This window comes from Phyllobates terribilis, unplaced genomic scaffold (assembly GCF_046119375.1).
Source record: "Phyllobates terribilis strain yellow unplaced genomic scaffold, ASM4611937v1 Scaffold_8__6_contigs__length_399053987, whole genome shotgun sequence".
Lineage (NCBI taxonomy): Eukaryota > Metazoa > Chordata > Amphibia > Anura > Dendrobatidae > Phyllobates > Phyllobates terribilis.
In genome coordinates, this window is record NW_027362768.1 from 266909680 (window position 1) to 266931443 (window position 21764).

A 21764-nucleotide genomic window follows, 5' to 3' on the forward strand; every position below is an offset into this window, starting at 1 on the left:
CATGGCTTTCACCATGCCCTATATCCCGGTGGCAGCCTGGCTACCCCAGTACTCAGGGGAGTCACATACCCTAAATGACTTCAGAGAAAGGCTGGATAGCCTCTTCCAGGTGTATCCCCTCACGGAGGCGCAAAAAGTGAGCATCCTGGTGGCCCAATTAATCGGGGCAGCCCAAAGGGAGGTAAAGTCCTGGCCACCTGGGAGGAAGAGGACTGTCAGAGACATACTAACCCGGCTGAAAGACACATTTGACACCCGCACCTCAGCCGAAATAAAACTAAGATTTTATGGGTGCAAACAACGGGCACATGAGAGTATAAGAGACTATGCGCTAAACCTACAAGAGGCCCTGAGAGCCATTAAGCAGGCAGACCCTGACAGCGTGGGAAATGAAGATAAGCTGTTGACTGAACAATTTATTGAGGGTCTACTGTGCAATGCCCATCGAACCCAGTTGCGGGCAATGGCCTTACAGGACCCTGACCTGGACTTTGCACAGTTCAAGGACAGAGCCATCCGGGTGCTCCGAGAACCGGCACCAGGTGGCGCTGTGACCCACAGGCGCCCTGCTATCACTTACCACCAGGAGACGGCGCCCTTGTCTGCAGGGCCTGTGGGAGCTGATGCGCAGGCTTTAAACAGTGACCCGGCTACAGACCTGCACCATCAGGTCCAAGAGCTGACTAAGAGCGTTGCTGCGCTAACCAGAACTGTGCAGTCTTTACAGGTCTCTTCACCAGGAAAGATTCAGCTGGCATCCGGACCGGAGGACGTCCCGTGGCGCCGACTGAGGAGGACCCCACCGGCCAGAGGAAGACCCAGCGACAGATACAACGAGGACGGATGACCCATCTGCCGCCGCTGCAATCAAGCCGGACATGTGGCAAGGTACTGTCATTTAAACGGGCACAACCTGGGGTAGAGGGCCAACCCCCAGGCATAAGACCATCAGGCCCATCAAACTGGCGTGATAAATACGTAGGGGGACGTCCAATCTTGCCTGTGGTACTGGATGGCATTCCTATGAGTGCCCTACTAGACACCGGGTCACAGGTCACCACCATCCCGTACGTGCTCTTCAAGCAGTACTGGAATGATTCGGACATAACCCGCTACCCAGACGACGACCTGAGTATCATCGCCAGCAATGGTCAGCCCGTGCCACAGGTGGGATTCAAGAAGGTGACCATTAAAATCGGTAAAGTCGAACTGGCGGCACAAGGACTGATTATAGTGGACATAGACCGTCATGAGAGTCACCCTAGAATCACCCTGGGAACCAATGTAATTGAAAATTGTCTTGCAGAGGTGATTCTCATTTTACAGCAGGTTGCCAAGAACGCCAGTTCCGGCCAGCAGCGTGTGCTCCAAAAAGAGATCCGGGCACTGATGAAGCGGCAACAGGTGGAACTATCTGGTGGTGAGATAGGTAGCGTGAGAATGTGTGACCCGTTCCCTATTGCCATGCCCCCAAAAAGTGAGATGATGATTTGGTGCCGGGCAGCTATTGGTCTAAGAGGTAGAGACTACCAAGCAATGGTAGAACCCGTCTACTCAGACAGTAGGCCCACCATTTTGACAGCACGGGGGGTGGTCGATGTACGCCATGGTAGGGTGCCCGTTCGCATCATAAATATCGGTGAGAGAGAAGTACACCTGCCCCAGTATGCCACACTAGCTAAATTGATCACCATAAACCAGAATTCTGTACAGGCCGTGGAACCCTTGCCTCCATCTCAACCAGAGGAAGGTAACGGCTCTAAGAAACCAGTGGAGGACTGGTGTCAGCAACTACATCTGGGTACTGACTCCACTCCCTCACACCAGAAACAAGGAGTCTATCGGGTGGTTCGAGAGTACGAGAGAGTGTTTAGTAAACACCCGCTAGACTTCGGGCGAGTAAAGGGGGTAGAACACCACATCCCCACGGGAGACCATCCTCCCATAAAGGAGAGATACCGACCCGTACCCCCTGCACACTACCAACACGCCAAGGGGATGCTTAGAGACATGAAGGAAGCTGGGGTAATCAGGGACAGCTGTAGCCCCTGGGCAGCTCCACTAGTCTTAGTGAAAAAGAAGGACAACACTATGAGAATGTGTGTAGACTACAGGAAGGTCAACCGTATCACACACAAAGATGCGTACCCGTTACCAAGGATAGAAGAGTCCTTAGCTGCATTAAAATCTGCTAATTTCTTCTCTACTTTGGATCTCACTAGCGGGTACTGGCAGGTTCCTGTAGCAGAGGCAGACCGGGAGAAGACCGCATTCACCACCCCGATGGGTCTCAGCGAATTTAACTGCATGCCGTTCGGGCTCTGCAACGCACCAGGAACCTTCCAACGGTTGATGGAATGCTGTCTGGGACACCGGAACTTCGAGACGGTCCTGTTATACCTGGACGATGTCATCGTCTATTCCAAGACCTACGAGGACCACCTGAAACACCTGGCAGAAGTGTTCGAAGCTCTGGCAAACTACGGCCTAAAGGTGAAACCCTCCAAGTGTCACCTCCTGAAACCAAAGGTGCAATACCTGGGACACGTGGTGAGTGCTGACGGAGTGGCTCCTGACCCTGATAAGATCACCGTGATTAAGGACTGGCCAAGACCCTCCAGCATAAAAGAAGTGCGGCAGTTCCTCGGGTTGGTAGGCTACTACCGAAGATTCATTCCCGGTTTCACCAAAATGGCAGCCCCTATGCAGGACCTCCTGATAGGTCAATCTCGAAAAGCCAAAAACCAGAAGCCGCCCTTCAGGTGGGAAAAGCTGGAAGAGGAGTCCTTTAGCCAGCTGAAGATGGCCCTCACGGGGGAAGAAATCCTGGCATATCCAGACTACAGCCAGCCCTTTATCCTCCACACGGACGCAAGTAACATCGGGCTAGGAGCCGTGCTGTCCCAGATCCAGCAAGGAAAAGAACGGGTAATCGCTTACGCTAGCCGAAAGCTACGACCCACCGAGAGGAACCCTGAGAATTATAGCTCATTCAAGCTGGAGTTCCTGGCAGTAGTGTGGGCAGTGACCGAACGTTTCAAGCATTACCTTGCCTCCTCCAAATTCATCGTGTACACGGATAACAACCCGTTGACACACCTGGACACTGCAAGGCTCGGTGCTCTGGAACAGAGATGGATGGCTCGCCTGTCCAACTTTGAATTCACCATCAAATACCGGGCAGGACGCTCAAATGCCAACGCGGATGCCCTGTCTAGAATGCCGAACTTACCGGACGTAGGGGAAGATCCAGAAGATCTGGAAGAAGTTGAGCTCCCTGCGTTCCACCGTCATGGGATTACCCTGTATTCCCACCGTGTGAAGGACAGGCGCTCCGCGACGTTCAATCCCTTGCCCCACTACAACTGGGCGGAGACGCAAGACAGTGATCCTGCAGTCCGTCTGGTGAAGGAAATGCTGACCCAAGCCGATGCCAGTCTGGACCCAGACGCCCCAGAAGAGACTAAGCAACTGTGGAAGGAGAAAAGTAGGCTGTTCCTCTACAGGGAGAAGTTGTGCCGGAGAATGGTTAACTCTCGAACACATGAGTTGACCTGGCAGGTAGTGGTCCCCAGACGAGACGCGGCTATGATTCTGGAGGCGTACCACAACGGAGCAGGACATTTCGGGTGGAAGAAGCTGGAGTTCTTGTTGCGTGAACGGTTCTACTGGGTAGGCATGAGAGGAGCCATCGAGAGGTGGTGCAGAGACTGTGGACCGTGCCACCTAAGAAGGAAGGACCGTGCCAGCCAGAAGACTCCCTTGCAGCCCATCATCACCCGACAGCCACTGGAACTGGTAGTCCTGGACCATGTGAAACTGGCTCCAAGCAGATCTGGGTATGTCTACGCCCTCACAATCGTAGATCATTACTCCCGGTTCCTGGTGGTGGTCCCGGTCAAGGACTTAACGGCTCAAACAGCAGCTAGAGCCTTCCAGCAGCACTTCTGCCGTCCACACGGGTACCCGGACCAAGTGCTGACAGACCAAGGGCCAGCCTTCGAAGCGGAAGTCTTCCAGGAGTTCTGCAACCTGTATGGCTGCACGAAGATAAGAACAACGCCCTATCACCCACAAACTAATGGACTCTGCGAGAAGATGAACCAGGTGGTGATAGACCTCCTGAAAACATTGCCCCTGGAAGAACGCAGTCTGTGGCCTGAGAAGCTGCCTGATCTGGTGGACCTATACAACCACATCCCTGTAGGTTCTACCAACTGTACCCCGGCTTACCTAATGAGAGCGAGACCTGGTAAGCTGCCTATCGACCTGGATATGGGAGTCCTGACGCCCGAGGACACCTCGCCAGAGGCAGATTGGGATACAGGACGGCAGCAGCAGTATCGGAAAGTGCAGGAGAGCGTGGAGCGAAGTCTGTCTCAAGCTAGAGAAAGGCAAGAGAGGGCTTATAATCAGTATGCTCCCGCTGTTCCCCTGGTACCTGGAGAGCAGGTCTTGAAGAGGAAAAGACGGCTCCACAAGTTGGATGACCAGTGGGAGAAGGACCCGTACACCGTACTGCCATCAAGCCATGAGAGCCCAAAGATTTGCGTGATCAGTAAGGATGGAGGAGAAACCACAGCCGTTGTCTCCAGAGACCACCTGAAGAAGTGTCCCGAGCAGCTGCAAAGCCCCGAAGAGGAAGATCAAGAAAACCCTCGACCCGCAGAGGAAAGGGAAGAAATGATCAGGACTGTACTCGGAGACTTCCCCCGGTCTTGGACACAAGTAAACGGTGCTGTCGTGGTACCCGTCCTCACCTTTCTCCAGCCAGCCCCGCAAGTGCCTACAGAGGAACCAGTAGAGCTGGAAGAGCAGCCGGCCCAAGAGGCAGAAGAGTCCACGCCAGCAGTACAGGAGGATCAACCCTCTGCTAGTAGTGAGCCTGCCGTGCCCCTAGTGAGCCAAAGAGTGCGCAAAGCTGCCCAGCCTGCCCATAACACCTCCTACACCCTGTAGTGCAGGACCAGTTAGTGAGCTCCGTAGGTCCACTAGGGTTACCAGAGGCCAGATGCCCGTACGTTGGAGAATCTAAGTTGGCTAGTTGCTTTAACTATTTTATGTTTACCTGTTTTGTTGTAGTCGTTGCTAATTATGTTTTTCAGTTACAGATTTCTTTATATGGACTGACAGGTTATGGACAGTGAGTAACCGGAACTCTGTTGTAAATATGTTTGGAGCGTAACCCAGGAATGGACTAAAGACTGTTGAAGACTCGGGGCAGGACAGACCCCTACCTGGTTACGGCTCCCTGTTCTTTGGTGAAATGGACACCCTTATTGCTTCCCGGTTACGGACACGCCGTGACCATCTCATGTATTTAATTGTTATTGTTTATACCCTGTTATGTTTAGTCCGGGAGTACTAAATTTCACTAGGGGGGAATGTGGCACCCCAGGGGTCTGGTTTCCACAGTAATAGCAGTATTACGTCTGTGAGCAGGTGGGAGGTCTCCTGGGCAGGAATCCTAAGCATGCCACACCTCCTGCCCAGTCCTGGGAGGGGAAGAACTTCCCCTATAAAAACTGGGGCTGAGGCAGGGTTAGAGAGAGGAGTTCCAGACAGAGACGGAGTCTGGTCTGGACACGCAGAAACAGGGACAGATAGACATCAGGAGCTCTGTAGGAGCCAAGGAGAAGCGCCAGGGGCTGGAGCTGTGCAGAGCTCGCCCTGGGAGAAGGTACTAAAACCGGACACAGGAGTCCGAGGCTGTGGGGACTAAGATATACCCAGCAGCAGAATCCATCCGGCAGGGGATTCCAGGTCCTCTGGCCATAAAAGCCCGGAGGCTCAGTCACAGCGAAGGGACCAGCACTGCCATCCCGGAGCGGAGGCTAACAGGAGGCCCCAGGTCACCAGCCATACGGGTGAGCACCACACGGTATACCCAGGGACGTGGGCTACTTGTAACCGCCGAAAGCAGGGTAGCCAGGAAGGGTACAGACTAACGGGAAGGCCTACAACTCCACCTGGCCAGGGGAACTCCGGCTTACTCGCAGACTAACCAGGCCCCAACTACTAGCCAGTACTCCCGGGGGAATTTGCCTTGTACCATCAGTAAAGGCCCTGAACTGTACCCTCGCGTCTCCGTGCTTCCTTGTCGCACCGTTAGTGCTGGGACATCCACACCATCACTCCCAACATCACCCACATCCGCTGCCCTGAGGCCATACCTCTCCCGTTGGGGGTTATATCAACATTGCTGCACACCTATACCACCGGCCTCAGCGGTCTGACCTGCAGCGGTGGTTTCATAACCGCATTCAACGGGTGGCGTAGTCGGACACTAATACCATCACACCAATAACTGCCACTTAGTTTGACACCCTGGGCACGGACCGGGTCACCGCCACAAGAAGACTACTACCCCCATCGGATCCGGCTCCGGGTATCCCCCGCGCGCACGCGCGCCGCACTACAGCACTGGCCCAGGGGGCGAGTCACATGGAACAGCGGGGGGGAGGGATGAATGTGTGAAAATAGGCTGACTTATGCAGATTAAAAATGTGTGCGTGAGCTGCAGCTGCAACAAGCCGTAAAGTTTGGGTTTTAAGGTGTCTATTGATGAACAACATGTCTTCCTAGGGGGAGTCTTTGTCCCCATTCCTACAATGGGTGCCTTCTTGAAGCCTGGGTGCAGTCATAGGCCAAAACCAATTCAGGTTATCGCTTCTCGGCCTTTTGGCTAACATCAAGTGTAGTATCTGTTCTCATTTAGTATATGTGCTTTGCTTTTACCAATATATTGTATTCTAATGTTATCTATCTATCTATCTATCTATCTTTCTATCTATCCATCCATCTATCTATCTATCTATCCCTTCCTTCCTGAGATAAGCTGCAATAATGCATTTGTCCTTTGCTACACCGTTGCACACACACCATATACCTAGTCAGTGGCCTTGTTATCAGCTGCTACTCTTTTAACTCAACTGTCCTATCAGTTGGGTGTTGCTGAGTACCACGCATTTAAAAAAAATTGAGAGCCGCTACGATTTCTTTAGTGAAATGCTGGCTCCCTCTGGTGGAGCACTGACTTCTTTAATTTTCTATCTGGGGATGAAAAAAAAGATATAAAAAAGTTTGGTCTGAGATGTTGTCTTAAAGTGCTACCTATGTCTGTCAATCAGAGCATCCTATTGGTTTTCACCCAGGCAGATAGATTGCTTGCAATAGATGTAATGAGTGAATGGAACAATGGAATAATGCAAGAGAATGGGACAATAGAACAATGGAATAATGCAGGAATGGAAGAATGGAACATCATTGCACGTGTCATAATGGACTCCTGGCCTTTTTCTGGCTGTGCTGCTGCAGTCAACTTCAGTCTGCAGGGAGCCTGCAGACTAGGAAGAAGGTGGACTGCTGCTTGTTTGTTCACTAATTAGTTTTCCTCTCCCCATCCCTTTGTCTTGAAGTGCATGGAACAGCGGTGGGGAGAGGAGAATGTGTGAAAATAGGCAGACTTATGCAGATTAAAAATGCGTGCGTGGGCGGCAGCTGCAACAAGCAGTAAAGTTGTGGGTTTTAAGGTGTCTATTGATGAACAACATGTCTTCCTAGGGGGAGTCTTTGTCCCCATTCCTACAATGGGTGCCTTCTTGTAGCCTGGGTGCAGTCATATGCCAAAACCAATTCAGGTTATCATTTCTTGGCCTTTTGGCTAACATCAAGTGTAGTATCTGTTCTCATTTAGTATATGTGCTTTGCTTTTACCAATATATTGTATTGTAATGTCATCTATCTATCTATTTATCTATCTATCAATCCCTTCATTCCTGAGATAAGCTGCAATAATGCATTTGTCCTTTGCTACACCGTTGCACACACACCATATATCTAGTCAGTGGCCTTGTTATCAGCTGCTACTCTTTTAACTCTACTGTCACATCAGTTGGGTGTTGCTGAGTACCTCACATTTAAAAAAAATTTGGGGGCCGCTATGATTTCTTTAGTGAAATGCAGGCTCCCTCTGGTGGAGCACTGACTTCTTTAATTTTCTATCTGTGGATGAAAAAAAAGATATAAAAAAGTTTGGTCTGAGATGTTGTTTTAAAGTGTTACCTATGTCTGTCAATCAGAGCATCCTATTGGTTTTCACCCAGGCAGATAGATTGCTTGCAATAGATGTAATGAGTGAATGGAACAATGGAATAATGCAAGAGAATGGGACAATGGAACAATGGAATAATGCAGGAATGGAAGAATGGAACATCATTGCACGTGTCATAATGGGCTCCTGGCCTTTATCTGGCTCTGCTGCTGCAGTCAGCTTCAGTTCACTAATTAGTTTTCCTCTCCCCATCCCCTTGTCTTGAAGTGCATGGAACAGCGGTGGGGAGGGGAGAATGTGTGAAAATAGGCAGACTTATGCAGATTAAAAATGCGTGCGTGGGCTGCAGCTACAACAAGTAGTAAAGTTGTGGGTTTTAAGGTGTCTATTGATGAACAACATGTCTTCCTAGGGGGAGTCTTTGTCCCCATTCCTACAATGGGTGCCTTCTTGAAGCCTGGGTGCAGTCATAGGCCAAAACCAATTCAGGTTATCGTTTCTTGGCCTTTTGGCTAACATCAAGTGTAGTATCTGTTCTCATTTAGTATATGTGCTTAGCTTTTACCAATATATTGTACTAGCTTTTACCCGCGGCTTCGCTCGAGTGGAATTTGGTCTGCCACATTAAGTTTGGTGACAGATCATTTTAATAGTAAAAAAAAATAATCTTAATAGTAAAAAAAAATAATCTTATTTAGTTACTCGTACATCCAAAATTTCAGATGTCTAACTTCAAAACTGACGGATTCCATACAATCTTTGAACCCCTATAATATGAAGAGGGAAACTCTTGAGGGTGGAATTATCAAAATAACTTTCTTAGTGCTCATTTAAGCTATAATAGAACCTATCAGCAAATTTCAAGATGCTAAGTTCAGTGGTTTCGGCTGTGCGTTGACTGCTAGGTGTGTCAGTCAATCAGGTTTACAGTTTTATATAATCTTCGCCTGTATGGTGCGTTTATAAAAAGTAGCCCTATGTCCTTCCGCAGGCTTGAAATTATCCATATCAAATTTCATCACAAACGGATTACTAAATGCTGATTAATAAATAGGACGGTCTGAAGTTACTTGCGTTTAATATTGTAAAGAATTAGTATGTAATTGGAATAATGGACATCTGCAGGTAATTTATCTATGTGTTTTTACTGCAATATACTCCTGTAAACGATGTTATTTGATTTCTTTCGTTCAGCGAAAATATGTAGATTTTGCGATTTAGAAACACGTGAGCAAGCTACGTATAGCTGACCGTGGGAAAAACAGGGCGTGCCTAAATGTATCCCCGCTACCTTCAAAGTTTGCCCTTGCGATTTATTGATGGTCATTGAAAATGCAACTTTAAGTGGGAACTGCAAACGTTTGAAATTAAAGGGTAAGTTATTGGGTATTATTGGGATGCGTGGTATAAGAATATTTTCACCCTTAGCTTCTCCAGTTAAAATTGTGGCCTTTACAATGTGCCTGCCTAGTTCAGTGACTCGCAATCTAGTGCCATTACATAATCTCGGGGCGTTCAAGTTGCGCATTAACAAAACGGGTATACCGACCTTTAATTCGAGCTTATGAGATGGGACCCCGGATAGCTCCAAAGAGTTAAGAAACTCCACGGGGTAGCTCGTACAGTCTTCAGATGACATGACTGTGTCGATGGAGTTGTAGGTTGTTGCATCGCTGGTTACTTGGTCCAAGATAATTTTATTGATTTTCGCAACTGTTTCATTTCTTGGTGCTAGTATAGTTCTTTCACATAGCCAATTTTCATCGTGGATGTTTTGTTGCAAATTTGGAAAAACTTGAGCAATAAGTGCGTCTTCCGAATCCACAACACGACAAAATTGGTTAGTGAATAGAACCATACCTTCTTCGTCAGTTTCGATTCGACCTTCACGGATCTCGAGCAGTTTCTCAGCGTACGCGCCCGACTCTAGATCACTGAATAACTGGACACGCATGTTGGTGGTGAGGTGCAGCTTTTCAACTTTGGTCCATAAATATGAGGATTTCAGACATGCGTTAATTTCGTCTGCTGCAGTGCCTCGCTCAATGACAGGCAAAGTTTGCCTAAAGTCCCCAGCCAATAAAACAACCACACCACCCATTATTGTTTGTTTACTGTGTAAGTTTTGTAGACAACGATCAAGAGCTTCGATGGCGCGTTTGTGTGACATTGTGCACTCGTCCCACACGATTAGTTTGCACTGTTGCAACAGGAGGCCACGGGCGCTGCTCTTGCTGATATTACATGATGGGGTTTCTTCGTTCACCAGATTAAGAAGTAATTTAAAGACTGAATGTGCCGTCCGTCCACCGCTTAGCAATGTTGCAGCAATTCCAGAGGAAGCCACAGCTAATGCAACGTTATGACCGCTACGAATTTTTGCTAAAAGTTAATTAAGCAAGAAAGTTTTTCCTGTACCACCCGGGGCATCAAGGAAAGAAAGTCCGCCTTCACCATTCTCAACTCGTCCTACTATTTTGTGATAAATCTCTCTTTGATCAGGTAGCAAACGTGGCTCAGTTTCGCAAACGTGAGCGTCTAACTGGTTGGTATCATAGCTTAGCTCTTTTATCAACTCGTTCGACAGCTCTCCTCTACGCCGCGGTGAGGGTAGACCAAAATCAGATAATTTCTTTCCAGAAATTATAAATATTTTGTCCTCGATAAGCCCCAACACCTCATTGAAACAGAGATCATCGTTAACGTGATCCATTCTTTCAAATCTGTGCATGATATCCTCTAATAACGCAGTTTTATACTTGTGCCAGAGTTGTAGAGGATTGGATAAACCGCAAGTGCATATCAATATGGCAAACAGCTCTCTTATTTGCGCCGGGGAGCGACATAGCACGGCCTCTTCTAAGGTGGTATCCCAGTGGTTATCATCTTCCAATAACCCCATCTTCTCACACACCTGCCGAAAAGTTGCAAGTTCTTGACCTTCAAATGTTTTTAAATCCGAGAAGTTGGTTGGACCCCTTATTACATTCAGCAGCATACGCAAGCAATAACATTCAAAATTGCTAACATGCACCGTGTAAATGCGACCTAGAGCGTCTCCTGCCTTCACACCTGGCCAGCCATCGACAGGTGTTCCTTGTAAACGACGTTTCCATTGCTTCCGTGCCACATTCCAAGTATAGTAGCGAGGCACGTCAATGTAAAGTAATGTTTTTGCAAACGTATCACTTTGGCACAATAGGAAAAATGCAGTTAGTGTAGTTTTAGGTGGTGCTTCTAATCTCTCTCTAAAATTATTTTCCGTAAAGTAAACCCTCTCGCCATTGGGTAAATGAATCGCGAGATGAGTGACGGTTGGGTGTCTCTCGTGCAGAGGCAGACCTAAGATCCGCCACGCTGCTTCGTTACTACTAACATATCGGCCGGTTCTAAAGGTCTGCACCTCATCTCTTGGGTCAATGTTAACATTCCCTTGCTGGCGGATGTTAAAAATAGCCTGGTCGCTACCCTTATTAATACCGTATATTTACAAATATATTTTATCGCCTGTACCGTATTACAGAACTCTACATTTAAATGAGAATTAAAAATTTTTGATAAGAGTGGAGAATATGGGACCACCCAGCTATTGTCCACCAATATTTCCTGTGTTCCTCTACGGGTTTTTATAATCGTCGTGCGTCCACCATTCTCTGGTGCTCTGCGCCTGTACCAAGGATAACCTTTGTCATTGGTTTGAGTATCTTTTAAAAGCTTCCTCGGATATTTTTTGGTACATTTTCCTTCCTTCATGCATGGCGATGAAGAATTGAATGTACCACATGGCCCGTGAATCATATTCTTTGTCACTGTATCATAGAGCTTTTGATCGGTTTCTGGGTTTGGTATCTCAGCACATATGATTTCGTCAATTTGGTTCGGATGCAATTTTTCCTTTAACCACAGCAGTAAGTGCACATGAGGCAAACCTCGCTTTTGCCACTCGATCGAGTACATGAAGCATTGCATATCACCAAATATGTTACCTTTTGTAAGTAGAGCTACCAACTTCTGTACTGTTATTCTAAATACTCGAGCTGTTAAGTCATGTCTGTCCGTTGAATTTTGACCAGCCATAAGCTCTTTGGTGATTTCTGGCCAAGCGGGGTTGCAAGTCATTGTAATAAATAAATCAGGCCTCCCATAATTACGTACGTATGTGAACGCATCTTGTGTGTATTCGTGTAGGTATCTCGGGCTATTTACAAATGATGACGGGAGAATCACCATCTGACCTAAGTTATTTGGATCCAAATCCGCATCATTTCTTATTGCATCTTGCAAGTGAATATAATTTTCTGCGCGCAGTTTTTTTTTATTTAAAGAAATGAACCTTAAGCGCTCACTTTCCATCTTTACATACATGTCGACCAGAAACTGATGAAGTAGGAGCCTACACTTAAGCATCAAATTAAAATCGCTGCGACGGACCATCAAGTGAAAGGCATAAAAATCTTTGCAGGACACCTTTTTGCTTGGCATTGCTTGTTTGGTAATTGGATTTATCTGAGGAATATCAATGCTGTACCCCTCTTGTCCTTTCCAAAAAATTATTGGGTACTCGAGAGCGTCATAGAATCTATGTGTATCGGGAAACCTAGTGAGCATGCCATCGCGCGGCTGCACAACGATGTCCCGAGACATAGTTTGTTCGCTACTAACTATTACAGCAGCTATTTCATTTGTAGTAGGGGCATTGAATCATCTCTCATGTTGACCACGTGGTACACAGTCTGGGTGAATCACTACTTTGAAATGATCGTCATTGATCATTCTGTCTCTAGCCGTTTTAAATTCATGCACCAAAATGTTGTGGTCGTGAAGTACTCGTTGTAATTTTTTAACTATGTTTCTATCTACTCTTTGCACGCACTCAGTACGCCTGTTGATTTGTTCTTCTTCGTCACCTATGAAATAAACTTATAAAAATTGTGGTTACGAAATGGACGTAGGAATTAAAGAACCGATATGGTGGTATACTTGTCCTTGTATTGTAAAGGTCGGGCAAAACCCTGGCATTGAGACAATCTGATCTGCTCCAAAAGACGTCATATGAAAGCACATGTTGTATTTTCTTATATTATTTAGAAAAAGGCGAGATTCATCAGTTTCATTAGAGAAAAGACCTTTTAAAGGTTGAACTGGCTCGTCTATATAAGGAAGAGCTACTTTCCCGCCCAAACAACACATACCTGCTGCTTCCTCTTTCCACTTAAGAGCTCCGCAATATTTGCAATCTATGGTCATTGCTTCTATTTTTATAAGCTTGTGAGTTTCATAATCAAGAGTCTCGTCATACTCAAATGCAGCTTTATTAAACAATATCCATGTATTTCTTGTAAATGTTTGACGTCGCTGTGCTGCCCTTTCAGCAACAGTGCGTCTGCGAGATTCGGCCATTTCATAAGTTTCAGTGGCTCTTTGGGACGCCATGTAAGTCGCTTACTGCTGACGTCGAGCTTGGGACTGTTCTGGAGTTTCAGCAGCCCGTTGAGACGCCAGATACTCCGCATGCTGTTCACGTCGGGCTTGGGACTGTTCTTGAGTTTCAGCAGCCTGTTGAGACGCCAGATACTCCGCATGCTGTTCACGTCGGGCTTGGGACTGTTCTGGAGTTTCAGCAGCCCGTTGAGACGCCAGATACTCTGCATGCTGTTCACGTCGGGCTTGGGACTGTTCTTGAGTTTCAGCAGCCCGTTGAGACGCCAGATACTCCGCATGCTGTTCACGTCGGGCTTGGGACTGTTCTTGAGTTTCAGCAGCCCGTTGAGATGCCAAAAACTCCGCATTCCGTTCACGTCGGGCTTGGGATTGTTCTGGAGTCTCTGCAGCTCTATGTGCCGCACAACGTACCGCCTGCTCAAGCCTTCGTTGCTCGGCTTGTTGAGACGTGTCATCACGTCTAATTATTTTCATAGCTCGGGCTTTATTAGAGCTTTGCGAAATGTTAGACTTACGCTTTCGCGGCATTTTTATAAGTACTAATTACAAAATAGGTACTTAGTAAAGTTCAAACAAAATACTAAAACAATCTAATTAGTTATATTACGATCGCTGTACAGACGATATCAGTTGTATATGACTGGTCTATGAGGAGCAGCTGTGGCGCGGTTACCCATAGCAACCATTCCCAGTGCTCTGTGGGAGCTGAGAGCAGCCTGCTGGTGCTGTGGGTGACATGCTGCGCTGCACACACACAGGGCTGTGCTGCACACAGGAGGGGAGGACGCCATTTGTGTAGCGCTGCTGCCGGTGCTGTCAGGCTGCAGTGTGTGCATCCTCCATGGAGCCGCGCTCAGGTTACTGCCCCTCCCCGTGTGTGAGTCACTTCCCCTCCGCCCAGGTGAGGCGCTCGGAACTTTCCCGGCTGCAGCAGCTGGCGCAGGTGAGCGCATGTTTTATTATACGGTGTTATGTGGAGGGACAATGGCGGCGGGGACCCCCTGTGTGAGGACAATGACGGCCCGGTGCCCCCGGGCAACCTGCAGGAGGAAGCCTCACACTCCCCCCGGGCTGTGGGCGCGGGCAGGCCGTGCTGGGACGTGTAGTTCCCTAGTAACCTGTTCCTGACATATGGGCTGTTTTCTCTGATTTTTTTTTTTTTTTAAATGTCTGAGAAAATGTCATAAATTATCCTTCTCCCTTCAGCTGTTTCCAGAGTGTAATGTATCAGGGTGAGCTCATGACTGACAGCTGCCAAAGTTTCTAGGAAATGTCAGTCCCTGGGGGTCATATGTGAACCCCCGGTGCCACACTTGTACCTGGCCACGGTATATGATCACCCCTGTATTCTGATTGTGGACAGGAGGCAACTGTGACCTCACTATACAATGATCCACTATGGGCAAATTATTGTATTATCAATCTCTTCTGACTGCTGTAAATCAGCCATTTAAATATCACCTGTGTATGTGTGTATATAAGAGAGCTCTCAGAGGCCAGATTTTTTTCCGACTTAGTTGACATGTATCGTTATATTACGACCAAAATTACATAAAATCATTACAAATTGTAGCCTATATGTTATTCCGATGTATAATCTATATTACTGAAAAGTTTCATGCAAATCCGTCCAGTAGTTTTTTCGTGAAAGAGTAACAAACATACATACTCACAAACTTACGCATTTATAATATTAGTAGGATTGTAATGTTATCTATCTATCTATCTATCTATTTATCTATCTATGTATCCCTTCATTCCTGAGATAAGCTGCAATAATGCATTTGTCCTTTGCTACACCGTTGCACACACACCATATACCTAGTCAGTGGCCTTGTTATCAGCTGCTACTCTTTTAACTCTACTGTTCCATCAGTTGGGTGTCGCTGAGTACCACACATTTAAAAAAAATTTGGGGGCCGCATTGATTTCTTTAGTGAAATGCAGGCTCCCTCTGGTGGAGCACTGACTTCTTTAATTTTCTATCTGTGGATGAAAAAAAGATATAAAAAAGTTTGGTCTGAGATGTTGTTTTAAAGTGCTACCTATGTCTGTCAATCAGAGCATCCTATTGGTTTTCACCCAGGCAGATAGATTGCTTGCAATAGATGTAATGAGTGAATGGAACAATGGAATAATGCAAGAGAATGGGACAATGGAACAATGAAATAATGCAAAAATGGAAGAATGGAACATCATTGCACGTGTCATAATGGTCTCCTGGCCTTTATCTGGCTGTGCTGCTGCAGTCAGCTTCAGTCTGCAGGGAGCCTGCAGACTAGGAAGAAGGTGGCCTGCTGCTTGTTTGTTCACTAATTAGTTTTCCTCTCCCCATCCCCTTGTCGTGAGGTGCATGGAACAGCGGGGGGCATTATATGAAAAGCAAGTGTATAACATCTTAGATTACATTAAAACCTATAGATGCATTCATACAGATCCTACAAATACATTTAAATTCACCACCTTGTACTAGGTGAAGTGATGGGGGGTTTTGACCATAAAAAACACATTTCTGGTGAAAAAAGAAAAAAAAAACAAAGCATCCTGTTATACCTGTTTTTCATGGGTTCCCAAAAACCCACAAGGAAATCTTTCCACCACCTCTTTGGACTATTCTTTCATGGATAGGCTCTCTAAATGAAGGTGTTAGCATCTGGGTTGATCCTCATCTACAACCTTTTGTGACAAGAACACCTGTGTTGTTGTTTTTTTTTTTAAGGACAGTTCTTCGGTGCTTAGAATTGTTGATGCTATAGCCTGGTCTGGTCAGTGCGATATTGTTAACCTTTATTCATGTATTCCACACACTTTAACTTTGGAAACTATTGTATATCACCTCAATAAATATTGTTCATTTGATGCCAAACTTAAAAAAAATATTCTTGGAGCCATTGATTACCTTTGTAACGGGTCTGGGAGGCGGAACCTCTGAGCAACTTATACAAGGGGGCGGTCCTTGTAAGGAAGCTGGTGGCGACCAGGGAAGACAGGCAGGCAGTCACAGCAGGTGACCGGGACAGTCTCTGGGTAAACGGGCAGGAGGTCACGGCAAGTGACCGGGACAGTCTCTGGGTAAACGGGCAGGAGGTCACAGCAAGTGACCGGGACAGTCTCTGGGTAAACGGGCAGGAGGTCACGGCAAGTGACCGGGACAGTCTCTGGGTAAACAGACAGGAGGTCACAGCAAGTGACCGGGGCAGTCTCTGGGTAAACGGGCAGGTACGACCTGTGACGGCTGAGCCTCCAGGTAGGCTAGCAGGCAGATGGCAGATGAGTGCTCCCAGGTGAGCAGGCGAGAGTCTCTGGATAAGCAGGTGGTCACAGCATGTGACGGCGGAGCCTCCAGGTAGACTAACAGGCAGGTAGCAGATGAGCGCTCCCAGGTGAGCGGGCAAGAGTCTCTGGACTGGCAGGTGGTCACGGCACGTGACGGCGGAGCCTCCAGGTAGGCTAACAGGCAGGTAGCAGATGAGCGCTCCCAGGTGAGCGGGCAAGAGTCTCTGGACTGGCAGGTGGTCACAGCACGTGACGGCGGAGCCTCCAGGTAGGCTAACAGGCAGGTAGCAGATGAGCGCTCCCAGGTGAGCGGGCAAGAGTCTCTGGACTGGCAGGTGGTCACAGCACGTGACAGCGGAGCCACCAGGTAGGCTAACAGGCAGGTAGCAGATAAGCGCTCCCAGGTGAGCGGGCAAGAGTCTCTGGACTGGCAGGTGGTCACAGCACGTGACGGCGGAGCCTCCAGGTAGGCTAACAGGCAGGTAGCAGATGAGCGCTCCCAGGTGAGCGGGTTAGCTGGTCCATAGACAGACTGACAGGAGTCGGAAGGCAGACCGTCGGACCTCAGGCTAGCAAATGGGTAAGCGGATAACAGGCAGGAATCAGACAGCAAACTGGCAGGAAACTGGCAGGTAACTGGAAACGGGACCTGAGGGCTGAAGCAGAGTAGTGAACAGTGCAACAACATTGCTCGGGCACCTCCATTTTGGAGGAGGTGCCTTATATATGGAGGGATCCTCCGGCCATTGGCCGGGGACTCCTTAGGGCGACGCGCGCGGCCCCTTTAAGAGAGGGGGAGCGCGCGCCCTAAGCACAGTGACCGGGGGAGAGCGGGCGCTGCAAGCAGAGCGGGAGGAAGCCGCCGGGCACGGAGCAGAGAGGTGAGGGGAACAGCGTCCCTGCCTAGCAGGAGGCAGGGACGCCGACGCTACAACCTTTTTATGCCATAACTTCTTCATAATCAATTCCAATTTTTTTTCACAAATAAAATGAGCGACGATGGGGTCTCGTTTTCTCCCGTCACTGGCCATTCTATTTGTTTCATGGTGGGAAGAATTTTTTTATTTTTTCAAATTTGAACCCCTTCCATAACATTATGTGGTACGGGCGCTATGTTGACGACCTGTTGTTTATATGCTCAGGAGATGCAATGATCGTGCCACATTTCATGGGTTATTTAAACAATAATAGTATCAATATAAAATTCACTTTTCAGGACCCAATAGTAAAATGATTTTTTTGGATCCAATGCTAGAAGGTAATGCCATTACAGAGAAGAATCACTGCTCCATTCTTCGTAAACCTGTCTGCAGCAATACCACACTGCGCGTAGACATCTGCCATCCTGCTGACACCATTAATTCCATCCCATATGGGGAATAAATATTTATTAAAGAAAGTAAAATTGTTAAGGAAAAACTAAAAATAAGGGGCTATAAAAAAAAAAAAACTAACTGAGCAATCTCTCAACAAGGTAAAGCTATCTCTAGGAAAGTACATTACAATCCAAGAAAGATAACAATACTGGCAGTACTATGGTTAACTTTATACTCCTTTCAGCTTGCAATACAATGAAATAAAAAACATAGTGTCTGAATATATCCCCATTATTTTTTGTTATTTTTTTTTTTATCAGGATGACATTTTCTATACAATATTGGCTAAACGCCATAGAAATGTAGCCAGAAGAGGTTTTTTCATTTGCCAACAACTTGTCACCGAGCTTTTTAGAAACAACCTCACAATCATACTGGGCTGTTGGCTAACGGCTTTTTTAACTGTGCTGATAATAAATGCAGTATGTGCAAGTACATTAAAAAGGCAGAGAATTGACTATTTCTGGACCATAAATTCTTTTATTTTAATTGCAACATGCAATATGTCATTTACTGCATTTTTTGCAACATTTGAAATCGAAACTATTGCACTATAATAAGGAGAAGGGTATGCGCTACGCCTGAATGGTGCCAACAGGGTGCAAATCGATAATACAATAATTAGAGTACCACCTCAGCACAATATAAAGTCCGTAGTCAATAATTTTATGGAGTTTTCCAAATTTATTGCCAAAATTATAAGACTGACTTCAAACCAATGTTTCGGCTATCAAAGCTTTCATCAAGGTTATCTGTATATAACAAATTTATCAAATGTTAGTATGTCAATCAAAGAAACAAAACCAAGCATAAGGGATTACAGAAGAAATGAAAAACAGAAATACATCCGTCTTAATGCAATTGGCACAATGTATTTACAAAATAAAACACATGTTGTAATAACAAGTATACATAAACGCAAATACAATGCTGATGAGACTGGAAAGAAATAGGGGACATCCTGTCCAGGTGAGAATCGTTCTGCAAACGAATCAAGTAATATGAATAAGGAGATAAAGGTAAATATAGTATCAGGTTCAGAGGTCCTGTGGTATTGGAAAAAAGTAGAGAATAAGGTAAGGATTCAGGAAGAAAGAAAAGGGAAGAGAAGAGAAGCCAGGAAAGAGAGAGAACAAAAAAAAGAAAAAACAAAAAAAAACTAAAAAAGGGAGAAGGAAAGGAGAAGGGGAAAAAGAAGAGGGGGGAGGAAAGAAAGGGAGAAGGAAAAAAAGGGATGGAGAGAGAAAAAAGAAGGAAAGAAAAGAAGAAAAAAAGCAGAAAAATAGGATAAAATGCAAAAGATACCATATAAATAGTAGAATGATAAATAAAACCAGAATGAAAACACAAGAACTCAACTCAGAAGAAAAATGGAATATGATAAGATAACAAGTGGGATACAGTAGGCTAAAAATTGGAATATGGTAAGATAAAAATGCCCCCAACGTGAGACAGGAAAGGAAAAGAAATAGAGACAATATTGAAGGGTAATAACATGAAAATAACCTGAAACAGGGGAGGATAATTACCTGTCCACTAAGGCTGGAGAGGAGTTAGATTATCTATAAAGAGCATAGTGTATGTGATTAAAAGACTATATAAATGACCATCCATAATTAGCAAGGTATATAGTACCAAAGAAGATGTAGCAATACCTGGTCAATCCTGCGTGATCCATGTAGGGAATAGTGGCCGGGTACGGGCGGTGTGTGCTCCCTCATTCATGAAGCAGAGTTATTTAGTGCCGAAGGCGGAAGTGCGTGCCCGGCAATGCAAGTCAGCTGTGCGGTGACGCGCAAGACGGAGCTGCGCATGCGCCGGACAGTCACGGCCAGAAAAAGCCGAGAGGAACCGAAGAAGAGAGAAAAGAAGCCAAAGCAGGGGGAGAAAACAGAACAGGGCATGCACAAAGAGCTTCTGGCAATAGATGTGTGGAATAGGAGAGGAAAACAGAGAGAAAGGAGACACAAGGAATAGATGTAGAGAGAAAAGAAAAAATATAAGGACAGCCTAACATACAAGTACCAGGATGGGAAAGAAAGGGAGGGAAACAGGGAGTAGAACAACAGGCTAGAGAGGAGAGATCAGTAGATAGAAATAACATGAAAGTTAAGATAAAGTACATAAGAATAAAGAATAAATAATTAAGTAAATAGGTAAAAATAGATAGGCAGAAATTATAATAGAAGGAATATAGTGGGAAGTGGAGAAAGGAAGTAGGGAAATAGAACAGGCAAATAGGGGCCTAAAGGAGAAACAGAAGAAGTAAGGGGATAAGGGAGGAGACAAAGAAACGAGGGGGGTGGAACAAGACAGACAAAGAAGGGAAAGGAAGAGACAAACAAGACATAATACCTGAAAGACCGCTAGTTGACCTGTAAAACATAGAAAACTAAAGTAAAGGAGGAAAAATAAGAAAAAGATATATATACACATTGTGGGTATATCAAAACTTAGCTGGCATACGTAGCAAGAGGTACAGTCCTAAATAAAGGCAAATCAATAGAAGATTTCATATTCCCTATTTAAGCCATAGGGTTCGAGTGTATTTAGTCTTTAAATCCAATATGACTCTCTTTCTTTCAGTCTGAGAATCCTGTTTCCACCCCGCCTAGGTAGAGGAACATGTTCCAGAACCTGGAAACGAAGCTGCGAAATATCATGACCTCTCGAAATAAAGTGTGCCGGTATAGGTAACGTTGTTCTCTTACATCGTATCATAGATTTATGTTGAGAGATGCGGTCCCGGATATGCTGGGTTGTCTCTCCAACATATCCGAGACCGCAGGGGCATTTAATAAGGTACACGACATATGACGAGTCACACGTGAAGAATCCACCGATAGGGAATTTCTTTCCCGACCGGGGATGTGTGAACGAGTGACCTTTGGAAATGTTGGAGCACTGTAAACAATGGAGACACGGGAATGTCCCCTTTCTCTGCGTCGCCAAAAAAGTCTGCGTGTCCTTAACCACTTTAAAGCCAATATCGGCTCTAACCAGCATATTACGGAGATTACGAGGTTTTTTATGACATATCAGAGGTGGATTCTGGAATTCAGGTATGTTAGGGTAGGACTTCCCTAAGAGTGCCCAGTGGGTATAAATGGCTGTATGAATAAAACGCATAAAAGGATGATAGGTATTCACAAATGTCACTCTTGGACCCTCAATTTTCTCTCTAGGTGTATGCGATGTAAGGGATAACCCCGGTTCCTAAACTTGTTCTGCTTTTCTCTCAGTCTAGTCTCATGGGTATAGTCATCTGAAACAATGGTTCCTAAACTTGTTCTGCATTTCTCTCAGTCTAGTCTCATGGGTATAGTCATCTGAAACAATGCGGTTGACCTTATAGAATTGTGAACATGGTAGTGACCTTTTAATATGATCTGGATGACAACTGGAGAAGTGGAGGAGACTATTCCTGTCCGTCGGTTTAGTAAAAAGATTAGTAATTAATATTCCCTCCTGATTCAAAATGACATATGTGTCCAAAAAATTGATTTTGTGAGGGTGAGAATGTAGCGTAAAAGTTAGATTCGGGACAGAAAGGTTGACCGCATCAAAAAAAAAAAAGCATCCAATGTAGATTGTTCACTGTGCCATATAAGAAAAAT

The 21764-nt window shown here is 46.1% G+C and overlaps 3 pseudogenes; all 3 read left to right on the top strand.

Annotated features, from left to right (window-relative positions):
- The first annotated feature begins 6665 nt into the window (after nt 1–6665).
- On the top strand, nt 6666–6767 carry LOC141160290 (U2 spliceosomal RNA; annotated as a pseudogene).
- An 876-nt stretch (nt 6768–7643) lies between these two features.
- Nucleotides 7644–7745, top strand: LOC141160330 (U2 spliceosomal RNA; annotated as a pseudogene).
- An 800-nt stretch (nt 7746–8545) lies between these two features.
- On the top strand, nt 8546–8704 carry LOC141160287 (U2 spliceosomal RNA; annotated as a pseudogene).
- The last annotated feature ends 13060 nt before the right edge of the window (nt 8705–21764 follow it).